This window comes from Rousettus aegyptiacus, unplaced genomic scaffold (assembly GCF_014176215.1).
Source record: "Rousettus aegyptiacus isolate mRouAeg1 unplaced genomic scaffold, mRouAeg1.p scaffold_m13_p_5, whole genome shotgun sequence".
Taxonomy (NCBI): Eukaryota; Metazoa; Chordata; class Mammalia; order Chiroptera; family Pteropodidae; genus Rousettus; species Rousettus aegyptiacus.
The window spans coordinates 9520080-9535044 of NW_023416308.1; the positions used below are offsets into that span (position 1 = coordinate 9520080).

The 14965-nt window shown below is 53.4% G+C and overlaps 1 protein-coding gene across 2 annotated transcripts in view; it reads right to left on the bottom strand.

The window, feature by feature from the left end:
- NOS1 (nitric oxide synthase 1) overlaps window positions 1-2290 on the bottom strand; it is a 99531-nt gene extending 97241 nt beyond the window's left edge. Inside the window, exon 1 of one of the 2 annotated variants that reach the window (XM_036221462.1) lies at window positions 2000-2290. The gene's annotated coding sequence lies outside the window, so the exon portion shown is untranslated. Of the gene's footprint in view, window positions 1-1609; window positions 1660-1999 lie in introns of those variants that run through there. The other variant, XM_016149509.2, reaches the window with a different exon arrangement.
- Window positions 2291-14965: the final 12675 nt, after the last annotated feature.

Here is a 14965-nt window from a genome sequence, read left to right on the forward strand (position 1 = left end):
AGCCCAAGGGGGAAGTTTTCCCTCATTCGCCTGGGGCCCGGCCTGAGCGGGCAGCCCCTCTGTTCCCTCTCCCAAGGTCCTGGGCCAGGTGATGAACCCTGCGTGCGCTGGCCAGCTCTCCACCTCTGCCCCAGGGATACCCTAGGGACCCTTCCTGCATTGTCCCTAGGGCAGTTCGGTTTTTCTGGGGACTGAGCTCCGGACTTGAGCTGGGCGGCTATCAGAGGCTCATCTGCAGGAAGGACCTACATATCATTTCTTCAAGACTACTTGGGTCCCGCTGAAGGGGAGCACAGGCTACCACAGCCAGAGGACTCTCAGGGGAGGCCCCTCACCGTTTCTACTCACAGGAAACCCCCAAGGACCCAATCGCTCAGATCCGGCCCCGCAGCATTCAAATAGTAAAATACTAGCAATGTTTCCTGCGAATTGAGTGCTTGCCCTAGGCTTCACATTCATGATTTTTTTTTTTTTTAACCATGAGGAAGGTACGCGTTATTTCCCTATTTTACAGACGAGAGAACTCTGGCTCAGTAAGGGGAAGGGGCTTACCTAAGGCCACACAGCAAATAAAGGGTAAATCTAGGATTAGAACGCAGGGGTATCCCTCGGAAATTTTCTGCCTTCCTTCTACTGCCTTCCTCTCTGCGCACGCCCCAGACAGCGAGGTCTCGGCGCTCCGAGAACCGCCAGCCCCACCTGCCTCAGTGGCCTGGGCGTGGGGGCAAGGCTTTCGCGATCTCTAGGGCACAGTCCAGAGAGCCTGGTCTGGCCCCTCGGGCTCGAAGGCCCTTCAGGTGGCCCTGGGAGTTGGATCTCGCGGGGACCTTGCTCCAACCCTTGGTCACCTGGAAGCAAACATACCGCGCGCAGTGCACTAATTCCGAATCGCAGCGAAGCGCGCGCCCGGAGCCCATCGGAGGGACTCTCCGGGAGCCTCAGAGCCTCTTCCTAGCGGGAGGCACAACTTTCCTAGGTTCTGGGAACCAGCGCTCTCGCACCCCACCCAGTTCCATCGGACATGAGTAGTAAAGAGGTGCAGGCGGCCCTCCATTACGACAGGAGCGCAATGAGCTTCCTTACAAAGTTGCAAGCCAGGCAGGAGCAACGTTCCCAGGAGCAGAGGCGCCCGGCCTCGGGCCCCCCGCCGAGGGCGGCTAGCAATGCGAAGGAGTCCACTGTCCCCGCGGGCTCGCAGGTGCCATACCTCGGGAGAGCTGGGCACGGAGGAAAGCTGCAAGTTGAGCATGGGCAGGTGCACGGATCCCCGGGGACGGGTGTCCCCCAGCAGTGGGCTGCCCACTGGGAGTAGCGAGCGGTGCCAAAAGGTTCCGCCATTACCGCCAGCGCGCAGCTAGGAGCTGAGCTCGCGGCTGGAGGCGGGCGCGGGTCCCTGCAAAGTTGGAGCGGGGTGGGCGCGGCGACCCGACCCCCGAGACCGGAGTCCCAGGCCTGGGGACGCCGGCGGGGAAGAAGGAGGAACGCGGCTGCCCGAACCAAGTTGGGACGCGCAAACCTGGCGCCTCTCACGCGCACCGGGGGCTTGCACAGGAGCAGAGAGCACGAGGGGACAGGAAGGGGACGTGGGACGCTCGGGCCGAGAACTCACCTGCCGCCCAGCGGGGCAGCTCCGAGGCCGCCTCTCGGCGCTGCGCACCCGCCCGCCTGCTAGTCCGCGCGCCTGCCCGCCTCTTCCTCCGTCTTCTCCTGCTTCTCCTCCTCCTCCTCCTCCACCTCCCGGCTCCGAGTCCTCCGGGTCCTCCGACCCACAGGGCTGGAGGGCGCCAGTCGCGCGCACTCACCCCTGGGTGCGAGCCGCACGCGCGTCCTTCCCCCCTCCGCTTTGTGCCTCTCTGATCCCTCCCCACCCCCTCTCGCCGAGCCCCCACCCCTTCCTTGTCCCCTCCCCTCCCTCCGCCCCAGCGAACCCAAGTTCGGGATGGAGGCGGTGGGCTTCCCCCACGCAGCGCCGGGCGCCCTGCGCACACCCCCGGCTCACCCCGTCGGCCTGGAGCTCGCCCGCCGCTCCGCTGCCCCTCGGACGAGCCACGGCGCCAAGTAGCTCCTCGCCCAGCGGCTGGAAACGCGGCATAAATATGTAGGGACTGAGCCGTGAGCTCAGCGAGGGTCGTGAGGGGGAATTTATTTCTTAATGTCCCTCCTTTATCCTATCATCGCTGAAACGAATTAGTGGTGACGTCCAACCCGGCTGGTTTATGGGTGTGGGGAAGGAGACGTCGCAACCCTCATTAAAAGAGCCGCTCTGGGCTCCAAAGCATACATCTTTTATATAACCTAATTTCCATTTTTTTTTTTCTATCAATCAGGAAACACACACACACACACACACACACACACACACACACACACACACACAGACAATTTCTGGGATCCTGGAGGGGGCTGAATGTAGTAGCCACAAGGGCAGCTCTCTCAGGCAGAGAGGGCCCATGGGAGGCAGGGATGGGTATTTCTGTGTTCACATCACCGTGGGGGCAACATTCTTTAACGGGACAGTGGGAGCCACAGCCTCCCAGGCTGGGCAGGGCCGGAAGCCCCCGGGGGTCCCCAGGCAAGGCGGTTGCTCCCTGAGCTCTCTGTTCCTGGCAGCCGGTTCTGGAAATGTGGCCTCGTCCTTGTCCCAGGACCAGCACATAGGCCTGGCAGCTGGAGACAGGGGAGCAGGGAAGGGACAGGCTCACCTGTGGCCTGTAGACCTGCAGGTGGGGAGAAGCCAAGGGCTGGACTGGGGGAGGGGAAGACAGAGAACCAAGCTCTCCTCTTTTTCCTCAGGGGCCCTAACATATGGGTAACCATATAAACCCATCTCAAAAGCTGTCTTTTCCTGGGCAGATTTGCAAAAGATTTTGCATTTCACTGTTGCTCACACACTCTTGGGGAAATGGGGAAAATCAAGGAAAGAGAGTAGAATTCAGACTCACACTCAACACACATTCACACACAGCACCTGGCTCCGGGTGGCTTGATCTTCTCCCAGCCTCACGGAGGGGAGAGCAAGCCCACTCGGGCTCAGAGCTGTGCAGAGAAGAGGCAGAGAGGAAATCACCAGCCCCCTTTGTCACTAATAAACGCTTTTCAGACTGTCTTGCACATCAAGCATGAGAGAAGGGGGTGTGACTTTGGGGGCAGGAAGAGGGGTGTGGGGCGCAGGGAGGGGAGGGAGGAATAGAGAGCTCGCGGGGTGCGTGGAGGTCCGTGTTGTCTTCAACACGCTGGAAGACACAAGAAATTCCTTCTTGGCCTTGGGCTCTGCCACTTCCTGACTGTGCCACAGGGGGACAAGTTCCAGAGTCTCAGCTTCCCCAGCGGTGTGGTGGGCCTGGGGCCATAGTGAAGATGCTTACAATAAGATGATGCTGGCAAAGAGCTCTTGACGTAGTGCCTGGCATATAGTAAGTGCTCAGTAAACAAGAACCAAAAATAATAATAACAATGATGAGCAGAAGAACAGTGACATACAGGCTTTTTGGGGCACCTCCAGGCAGCCAGGCGAGAGCTGAGTCCTTCCAGCCGAGGCCCCGTTCCCCCCGCCTGAACCGTTTCAAAGTTGAGCGCTGGGCTTCAGTGGTGTCAGACTCAGAACACTGCTCCCCTCAATTACCATGGCAACTGGGGAAAATCAGGAAGCCAGGGGGAAGGGAAACTGCTCTTTCACTGGGCCGGCAGTTCACCTGCTCAAAATGGGGACCATGCCTGGCCACGTACAGGTCAGACCCGAAGAGGCCCAGGGTGGGGTGCCGCCTCTCCAGAAACTGGGGAGAAGGGTGGCTGGGAGGGGGATGGGCAGCCAGCCATGAGACGGTGGGGTCAGGGCCAAGGCGGGGCTGTGCCTGCAGAAGAGGACGGAACACCCACTCCCCAATTCTGTCCTCACCACCAGGTGTCCTGGTGGGACTGAGAGTAGAGCATGGCAGGTAGCTGAGCTCAGGAGGCGGAGCTTTGGGAAGACAGGGCCTCTGAGCCCGGGGCCCTGTGTGGGGGTGTGAGAGAGATCAGCAGAAAGAAATAGAAAGTGGGAGGAAGGGAGGGAGAGAGAGACAGACAGAGAGAGAGAGAGCGGAGAAGGGCAGTGGGGGCAGGACAGAAGCACACAGACAGACAGACAGACTAGCTGAGAGGGATAAATAGAGGGAGAGGGAAGGAGGGAGGGAGAGAGGGGAAGAGAGAGAAACCCTCTTCCCTGACTCTGTCCATCGGGTTAGGGGACCAGGAACAAAAACAATGCTAGTCATAGTAGTAGAAAGAATAATGGCTCTCTTGTGTTGAGCACTTAACACTCTGCCAGTCTTGAACCAAGCATTTTATGACTATCTCACTGAATTATTGTAAGAATTGCAAGAGATGGTTCCTTTTCTCATTCCCGTTTTGCAGAGGGGAAAGCAGAGGCTCTGAGAGGCAAAGCCACGTGCTCTGGGTTACCCACTTAATGGGTGGTCAAGCGGCTGTTAGAACTCTGGTCCTACTGAGCCCAGATTACCCCAGATTGGGGGTCCCTCCTGCCTCCCCATCGCCGCCTTGTGGAGAAAGAAGGGGAGTGAGTATTCAGAATTATCTTTTGGGGTGGCAGGGAAGTGTCCGGGGTTGGGGACCCCCTCTTCACTTGTGCTGGGCCATGACCCCAGAGGGCTTCAGCAACTGGTACTGAAAGACCAGAGACTCGTAGGCACACGGTGGCCCTCAGACTACGCAGTGCTGTTGCCCTCAGAAACTCCTGTGTAAGGTGCGTCATGAAGTCCTTCCCCTCTATGAGGCTGCCTGGCTACGCACCCTAATCTGATTCCCCCTGGAACCCTCGATGTTCAGGGGGAGACGTCGGTAATGCCACCCTTCCCCTGGATTCGAGCAGCTGAGCCACATCCAGGGGTCAGCACAGAGCAAGCGGTCCATAAATGGTCACTGTGATAATAATTATTCCTGGCTCTTCTCTCGGGCCCCCCGGCCTTCACGCCCGTGCGGCTGGCAGGTGGAGACAAAGCCTCGCCCAACAGAAGAAAGACTGTCCCCTTTCCCCTCTTCTTGCTACCTAAACCCTAACCAGCCTCTGTTGGGCAGCTTAGAGGTGGCCTCTGGAGGGTGCGAGCAGAGCGCTCCGGCAGAGCCAAGGGGAGGAGAAGGAAGAGGAGGTTCGCTGATGTGGCTGCCACCGAGGGGGTAATACATTATCCAGGGCTAATGAAAACATAATTATCTTCTTTTGGCTGCAGAGAGGGGCTAATTTAATAGGCTGCGATCGAAAGGCATCTGCTGAATTCACCCAGCAATGAAAACACTTGAAAGGCTTGGGCAGCGGCGGGGAGCAGGCGGGGAGCAGGCGGGGTGCGAGCGGCTGGCTGGGCCCTGCAGCTGTGTCCGCGTGGCAGCTCCCCCGGGGGAGGGGGACGTGGGGCTGGAGGGCAGATGCGGCAGGGAGGGTGTGGCAGCTGACAGGTGTCCTGTGACGGGCAGACTGAGCTACTTCCTCGCTATGCGATCTTGGGCCAGTTCTTTGCTTCTCGGAGGCTTAGCTTCCTCATCTGTAAAATGGGGTTGATCCTGCCTCCCTCCCATCGTCTGGGGGTGGAGGTGGGGGGCAGATGAGAAATGTGAGAGGGGTCCGGGCACGTTCTCAGTATGTGTTTAATGAAGTTTTCTCCTTCCTGCTGCTTTGCTGGGCCAGTCCTACTTAGGGGTCTTAGCCTAGACACCCCCTCTCTAGAGACACCCCTGTTCTGAGCTCTCACAGCACCCCACACCTCCCCTTTCATAACAGTATGCTCTGTAGGGTATGGACTCCTTCAATCCTGGCCTGAGAAGAGCTCCACAAGGGCCGGGAGGGTCTGTCCCTCAAAGTCTATTCCCTGGACCAGAGGCCTTCAGCATCCTTCAGGAACTTATTAGAAATGCCAGTGTGTGGGCCCTGCCCCAGACCGGCTGAACTGGACACTCATAGGCTCGAGTTTGAGAACCTCTGCTCCAATAAAAAGGCAAAGCGATGTTTGTTGAACAAAGAGCTTACGAGGGGGCCAGTTATATAACGAGTCTCTCTTATCAGCCATCAACTGTATACCAAACCCTGTGCCTCATGGCATTGGACCCTCCCAGCCACTCTCTTATCCATCATTCAGTGTTCCTCGCACTTGTCCAGCCCCAAGCAATGCCCCTTGCTCTGCCTCTCTGTCCTGAGTTGAAGGCCCACAGGGGGGTGTTGAAAGATCCTGACTCCTGTGTGTCTTCTGCCCCCCCCACCCCACCCACCCAGGGCCTCTGATTCCGAAAAGAGTCCAGCTTTTGACCCTGACTCTCGGTGCTTGGCTGGGGAAGTCACCCAGAGGTGCTTCTGAGGAACATGCCCCTGGGCCAGTCTGTCACAGTTGGAGTTGAGCCCTTGGAGATGGCTGTCCCCAACCTGGGAACTTTACACATGGGGAAGCCAAGAGCCAGGGAGCTTTGGAGATTCATCCAAGGGCAACGGCCTGTTAGTGGCTGATCAGGTCCCTGTCCTGGCTCCCCAAACAGGATGCTGGGTCTGGAGCCCCTAAGTGGTGGTAGAGGGTCACCACGGTGGCCCTAGGAGGAGGCAGGCCAGCAGGGAGCAGAGCTGTCCAAGAACCTAGAACCTTCGGGAGGGATGGGGATGCCACAGCCCTCGCGATGGCTGGTGACTGCTCAAACACCGATGGGGAAGAAAGACGGAGAAGCCCTTTAAGGCTTAAAGAGGCAGCCCGAGCATAAGAAAGGAATAGATTTGAAACTGAAACTTCTGGCTTCCAGCCCTGGCTCTGCCACTCACGGGCTGTGTGAGCTCAGGCCACCCCTTTGGCATCTCTGGGTTTCCGAACGTGATACTAACCCAAGGATGGCCAACTCTCTGGAATTATACACAAAATCAAGTACAAGTGTGTTTTCCAGGCGTAAAGCATTTGTAGTGCTCAGTGGCTTATTAAAAGGGCCTGAGATCTTAAAGAGGTTAAGAGCCACTGAACTAGATAGTATCACAGGGTGATTTAATGGGCAAAAAGGAAGCAACTTCTTGCCTGAGGAAAGAAACCCCACTGGCTAGTTCACAGGTGCCTTTTGCTCTCCGCAGCCCGGCCGACTGAGATGCAGTTCCCTGAATGACCGACAGATGGCGCTAAACCTTCACTGTAGTCTTTTCTGCTGTTTTCCCGAGGCTCGCCGGGTCCGTCCCAGCTTCTGTTTACTCAGCTGCAGCGACCTCCTGGTCTCCACTCTGCTGAGTTGACTTGAGCGGGATGAGAGTGCTGGGCCACCCTGGGGACTGTCTGTATCTTCTTACAGCGCCTGTCTGTAGAGGAGGCAGCAATTGGGACGTGAGGGTGGGGGCATTAGGGATGGGAGTCAGGAGCACCGGAGGGGACCAACTGAAAAACAGAAAGGAGCCCTAAGTTTGCTGTTCCAACCTCCCAGTTTACTCCTTACATTCTCCCCTGCACCCCCATCTCAACTCAAGGCACTTTATCTCAGAATCCTTTAAACCCGGAGTGGCTAATGGTCTGTCGCACGGGGCGCGAAGGGCCAATCAAACTATTTGCAATTTGAAGGCAAAGGCGGGGAGAAGCCAGTGCTTCTAGGAAACCGAGGAAGTGGGTCTGAGACATTAGGGAGGAGTGGGGCCTGTGGCTAACTAGAGTGCACGTCACTCCCCAAGGCACTCGCATTCATGTGTGTTCAAAGCAATGTTCCACCCGACTAAACCGCTTTGGCCACCGCTGTGAGAACTCCGACCAAGCACATGGAGTTCAGCGTCCGTGAGAAGCGGCATTTTAGTGCAAGGAGGGTCTCGGTCAGAACGCAGAGCAGTGGCCCTTAACTCGCCAGGTGCACAAGGTGCCTGAGAAGGAGAATACCAGTCCCCGGATGCTGCTTCCGAAGAATTCGAGTCTTGAGCGGGACCCAAGAGGTTATATCTTTAGCCAGGTACTCAGGGGAAACAAAGATAGGTGACCTTCTGGACCCACGTCAGCTACTCGGGGTCAGTAAGGCGCCCCAGTGAGCTGGCTGCGTCCTCATCTCAGCCCGCAGATGCTCGGAGTTCAATGGTGCAGCATCGTCAGCAACGATGACATCGCCCTCCCCCATCAGAGCGGAGGCCTCTTCCAGATCGGCCCCTCCCCATCACACCGCAGACATGCACAGGAACAATGGTACACCTGGGCTTATTGCTAAGAATCCGGAAAATTCAGAAACCAGTCACTGGGAGAAGGCAATAGGGAGGTGGTAGAGAGAGGAGCAGGTAAAATTCCAGCTCATTATTTTGCAAAGCTACCAAAACCAGGGTCAACGTATTTGACTTCTCATCCTCCATCCACTCTGTCCTCCATCCATTCCGTGACAGGAGGCAAAGCCTCTCTCTTCTCTGGGTCACTGCTTCCCCATCTATAAAATTAAGAGGGTTTGACTGGAACATAACTGCTTCCTCTGTCCTAGGACCCCCTTGGGTCTTTCAGCAGTGTCTTGGTGGCTGTGGGGTTTGTAGGTGGAGGGGGAAGGCTGGGGAAGGGTGCTGTGGACACCCCTAGTCACCCCCTCCACTCAGAGTTGACCTGTCTTTCTTTAATCTATGTATCTCGCTTCCTCATTTAGCTCTCATTTGAAAAACCAACATGAGAACAATTGTTCTGGGAGCTTTCTGTGGCATCTTTTACTGTCCATTTAAATCATTCACTGTCCCCTCTTTTTTGATGAGCATGTGCCAGGCACTGTGCCAGGGGCTGGGACAACTGAGATTCCCTCTACCCCCTGGCAGGATTTCTTCCTCCTGGAGCACTCAGTCCAATGGATAAGTCAGACAAGCTCACAGTCCACGCACAGTGACAACCCAGTCTGCTAGCATGCTGACACTTTGCAGTCTATACTGCCCCGAGCCCCGGAAAGAGATCCCGCTGGCCTCACCCTGACTTGTAAAGCCTTAATGAGAGCGCCCACTTTCTTCTCGCCAGCTGACAACCCGGAGCTCTGTTAGCTTCATATGCTTTGGCATTTGATTTATTCAAACTGACATTCGAGCAAACTGTCTCATACTCTTCTCTAATTGTGTGGAAGAGGGGAGCGTGCAAGAATGTGGTGTGATTTAAAAGCTTTGAAGTCAGTCCTGGGTTTTGCCACTTCTAGCTGTGTGACCTTAGGCAGGATAATTACCCTTTCTGAGCCTCAGCTTTCTCATCCATCAAAACTGGGGATGATGGTGGTCCCTGCCTCATAGGATTGTGATGATTAAATGAGGTAACACACGTGAAGCCCTTAGCATTGTCCTTGGCACAATGATACCATCTTCTCCTTTTACTATTAATTTGTGTGGGGTTCTTGTCTCTGTTTGGAGATTTCAAGTTTTTTGAGGGGTACAAGCTATATCTGAACCCATGTTTTATGTTCTCCAATATGCCTAGCAATTTACTGGCTCATCCTGTGCTCTCAGTAGCTGAATTCAGTTGCATGGAGGAATCGGAATAGTGGTTCTCACAGTATAGTCACCAGACTAGCAGCATCAGCATCACCTGGGAACTACTGAGAAATGCACGTGTTCTGAACCTACCCCAGACTACCACATCAGCAGCTCTGGGGGTTGGGATCTGGTGATCTGAGTTTCGACCTGTCTCCAGTGATTATGATGCATTTTCAGCTTTGAGTATCATTTCTCTACACTAGCGATCTTCAAACTTGTTCAAGCTAAAATATTTAGCAATATTAAAAAAAATTCCAAGTGGAATTATATGTAGAATAGGTAAAAAAGGGGGCATGACCTGTACCTGCCCTGTCCTCCTCCAGGGAGCCCCTAAACCACTCATGACTTCCAGGGACACAGCTTAAAAACCATTGCTTGGCAGTTTTTAACCCTCCCACCCATCTGTCCATCCACCAATCCATCCATCTAAATCTGTTGCAAGACCAGGTCTCTATCTCTTGCATTTCTGCACATCTTGCCAGGAGAGGCAGCGATTGCCTTTTTTTTTTTTTTTCCTTCAGACTATCTTTTCAAGATATTTGTAGAACAGCTTTGGAAGAGAGTAATAGTATCTCCCTCCAGAGCAAAGGGCAGGGATGCTTATTGTCCTGTGTAATGAAGACAAGGGCAGGTTCGCTTCTTGCCCATGACAAAAGATTTAGGTTGCCTAAGTTTGGGATTTCTCTCCTGTAATCCAACCCATGATGCCAAGTTTACTTTGTGTTGCCCTGTGGGAACCGGGGCTTGGGAAACGGGCACAGATGCTGATAGTCTGGTTAGTTCTCTTACCGTGAGTAATAAAATCCTGGGTCTCTGACCCAGGGACCCTGTGTCATCTGCCAGCATCCATAACCGCGGCGGCATCGCGTGTTGGCTACTTCGTGGCATGTGAGGACAGAGGGGATGGCAGGGTGGTTGGAGGAGGCCACATCTGAGGGGTCCCCCCGGGGGGGGGGTCTTCCGCCCCTCCCCCCATCCCAGCGCCGATCTGTTTGCTTTGTATTTACTCTCTATTGGCTCCACTCCTCCACCTGACCCAGCGCTCCTTGGAGCAGGGACCTCATTTTCTTCATTTCTTGGGCCGCAGCACTGCGCCCAGTGTTTGGCACACAGTCGGTAGTTAATAAAGGTTTGTCGACTCACAGGAGGACTTTTAGGTAATATTAAAGGTCACGATAAGAAGTATAATGATAGTAAACCCTTGGATAAACACTTGGCATGTTTGCACTTACCACACGACAGTACTTTCTACATATTAACTCTCACCCGATTGGTAAGTGTCAGAGCCAGGATTTGAACTCAGGAAGACAGGCTCCGGGGTCCATGTAATTAAACACTACGTGATGGTTGCTGATGCTGAGGAGGAAGGGGATTGAGGAAGCAACTTGGGGCACAGAAATATGGGGTAACAATGGACAAATAAGCTAAGCATTACTTTTTCAAGGTCACCATGGTTACCATTTCTTGAGCACTTATTATGGGCCATGCTAACCTTCCTTAATCGTCACAGCTAGCCTGTCAGTTGGGTGGTATTGGCCTGCTTTGGGGAGAAACTGAGGCACAGAGATGCAAAATTACTTGCTCAAGAACACAAAGCTAAGCAAGCAGGACAGCTCAGGAATTTGAATCCAGGTCTGTTGGACTCCAAGGCCTACCAAGGTTAAGGCTGAGGTGGAGCTTTGGAGAGTTGGAATGACCTCAGGATCCACTGACTAGACTTTGGAACAAGGTTGGGCTGACCCAGACCCGAAGTCCAATAAAAGACAGAAAGATAAAGAGGATGCATGAAAAAAACAGGGGCCCTTCCTGAGCTTTCCAGCCTAAGGTATCCACATCACTCTTGTTCCCCAGCAGCTGACATTATAAAAGAGAGAGTGGGCACTGATAAGACTGGGCCACATCCAGGCTCTGCCTTTGTCTTGCTGTGTGACCTTGGGCAAGTGACCTAACCTTGCCGAGCCCCAGCATCTACCTGCCTTTCAAAAGCTTTGAAAATCACAGTAACAAATAGCTACAAGGCACCTGGCATATAGTAGACATTCAGCCAAAGTCCATTCATATGTCGATTGATCCATTCAATAAATATTTACCGTAGTACCCTTCCGGCAGCGCCCCCACCCATAACCCCTCGGCCCCTGACATTCCCATGCATGCTAATCCAACTTCTAGCTGGCAGCACTTGCAACCCTTTTGCAGAAGAAAGGTCAAGGAATTAGCATAGCCCCCTATAGGTGCCCTCAACCAATGACTAACAGGAGTCAGGGTATCGGTACCCTCGGGTGGGATGACTCTGAGGTCTGTGGTCTGTCCTGGCTCCAAGGCTGCTTGCCTTGTAACTTGCCTGATAACACACCTTTTCCTGGGCCTTCTCTTCCTTGTCTCCGCCCCCCCCCCCCACTCTCCCTGTGTTTTCTGAAATCATACCCCAAAAGAAATTCCTTGCACACTAACCCCTGCCTCAGGGTCTACTTTGGGGAGACCAAAACGAAAACTAAACGAAGAGGATGACTGGGCTTCTCCTATGTGCCCCACACTGGACTCCATCCCATGCCTAGATTAATGATTAACTGGACAGACATGGTCCCTGCTGTCAGCATATTAGGCCCTCGGGACAAACAAAACAAAGAAGCCCATAAAGAATTAACTACGGTCAGAACAGGAGGCCCTTTCTCCTTCTCTCTCCCACTGCTTTCAAAAAAAAGTAAGACTCCCGTCTTAGAATATACCCAGTTCTTTCCGGAATTATATTTTTCCTTGACCACCCAACGAATGAGGACTTCGAGGCCAGAACCTATACCTTACTATTCATTATTATATATATATATATATATATATATATATATATATATATTTTTTTTTTTTTTTCCCCTGCAAAATGCCTGACCCAGCTCTTTGCATTCATTCACCTGATAAATATTTAATGAGCGCCCATTATGTGATCTAAGTCACGGGGACATGGCAGTGAGCAACACAGATCTGATTCTGGCCCTCGTGGAGCTGTTATTCTGGTTGAGAAGGCTGGCCATAAAAACATATAAAGACATTCACAATATAAAAATCTGCAAGTAAACAGGTAATGTCACGTCAAATCATGATAAACACTATGACGAAAAATAGCAAAGCAAGGGAGCAGAGAGGGGACTTGACTGCGGGTCGTTTTCAATAACGTGGCAGAGAAGGCCTCTTGGAAGATGTACATACAGTTGGTGCTCAATAAAGGGCTGCTGAATTCAGAAAGGAAAATCTTTAGGTGGCTGGCCAATGAATAACACCACAGGTGAGGGAAACACCTTCAATATAGACAAGAGGAGCTTCCTAAGCGCTTGGAGGACCCCTGACCCCTCTCTAAGTTGATGCCATGGGAAAGGTATCAATGACTCCATTCAGAAAACCTTTAGTTTCCAGCACACAGTTCTTAAGCCAATTAACACCCCAAGAGGAAAGCAGCCTTGATATATTTGATCAATACTAGGAGGAAAGCTGCCAGAATCAATGAGGGGCCATCTAAGGTCTCAGAAAATCACATGATGCTGGAAAAAAACAAAGTCTGTAGCAGATTCTGCAGTAAATCTCATGACTGAGAAGTGGCTAAAGCCAGTAGCAGCTAAGAGCCCCCTGCCTGTTCACCTACTCTAGGCACTGTGCTAGGTGCATTGTAAGGACCACACCATTTAAGGCTCACGAAGATCCTGTGAGCAGCTACTATTATAACCTCATTTTCCTGGGGTGGTAAGGGAGGCTCAGAGAAGGTGAAGTAACTTTCTTAAGGGCGTACAATGACAAGGGCGGTTATGGGAGGTGGTGTGCGAGCACGTAGGCCAAACGCCTACCCAGTCTGTGGCAAAGGAACTCCTAGCCCACAGGAGTTCGCCTTCCAAGATGAGGTCTGGAAAAGGCTGGAGTTGGCCCAGGGAAGGTGAGCAAGGAGGAGGGGGAGGGGAGCTTGCTCCAGAGATATGCAAAGATCAGGAAGTGATGGCCTATTCAGGAACACTTGGGAGGGCGTATTTTGCTAAAGGCGGCGTTAACCCCTTGCCTAATTTCGCGTGGCTCAGGGTTTAGCTGAATGAACATGGTCACATTTCTGGAGCCATGGCTTAATTTTGGGCTTACTCCACACAGTAATGCTGTGTGGAGGGTGTGGGCATCTTCTGGGTGATTGTGGGTGATCAACAGCTATGGGGGGGGGGTGGGTTAGGGGTAACCGCAGCATCTGCCAAGTTTGCCAGCATGTGCTGCTGCTGCTGCTGGTGCCAAGGGCACCTCATCTCCTCACTCAGGTGCTGCAGCTCCCCGCCCCCCACCACCCAGGCCCACTGATGGGGCTCTAAGCTGTGTTTGGCAGCCTGATTAACTGTCAAATGTATATTGTCATAACTCAAAGGTTATGGCTGTGCCCTTAATTCCTAAATTGCTTGACGTAACCCTATCTTTCCTCCTCTGTGACCTCTCTTCAGTCTCCAGCTTCCTCACCTGGAACACTTCATCGGCCCCAACAGCCTTCCCTGCCTCCCTGCAAGCCAGTCTGCCCTCCCAACTCAGAGACACCTTTCCAAAATGCAAATCTGACCGTGTCACCTCCCGAACTTGAAGCACCACAAAGTCTCCAACGCCCTCTGGATGGAGCCCAAATTCTTTAACATTCCTTGCTTCATTTATCCTTCCAACCCACAAATGTTGATTGAGTACCCACGGATGATCCTTCTGAGGTCTGATGAGCCATTAGCTTTCTGACTGACTTGGTTTAATATTTTTCTTGGTAGGAGTGAGTCTTGTGAGGACACCTCACTTTTGTAGACCCAGCACGTGCGTCCTTCCCTGGCCACTGCACCTGAGGTGGAGAGCTCCCCTCCCCCTTCGCATGCAGTTCTGGGGCTCTGGTTCCTGCCCCTGAGGCTCAGTGGTTCAGTTTTTCCTCGAAATCTTAGAGCTCCCCCGAATCCCTCCAATACATTTCTCATTTTGCTGGAATTTGGCCAGAGTCAATTTATGGCACTTGGAGCCAAAGAAACCCGGATGGATGGAGCCACCTTTCAACCTGAAAGGGCTGTGGGCTGGCTATTGTCTGTCTGTCCCTCTATATCCGCTCATCCCCGCCCCCATCTTCTGCACCTGTCTTGGTGCCCTTGGAGACTGAACCAATCAGCAGAGTCCCTTGCCTCTGGCTTCTGGTCGGAGTCAGCCAATGAAAAGCAGCAGTAGAACAATGCAGGAGTAGGAGGACGGAGGAAGATGGCGAGGTTAGATTCACTCCCTCCTAGGGGACCACCCAATGGGCTGGAAAAGCAGGGATTATGCTCCTCTTTTAAAGGCAGTCCACACAGCTCACTCCCAGGTTTTGCTAGCTGCTCCCACCTCTTGCTCTTTGAGGCTCCTCATGGTTCTGGGTTCTGCACGACCCCTTGTCGGTTCCCCTGGCCCCTCACCATGCTTTTGTAAATAGACGCTTCATTAATCTCCCCTCTATTACACAGTTTGAATGTGCATCCCTTCTCATCAGAG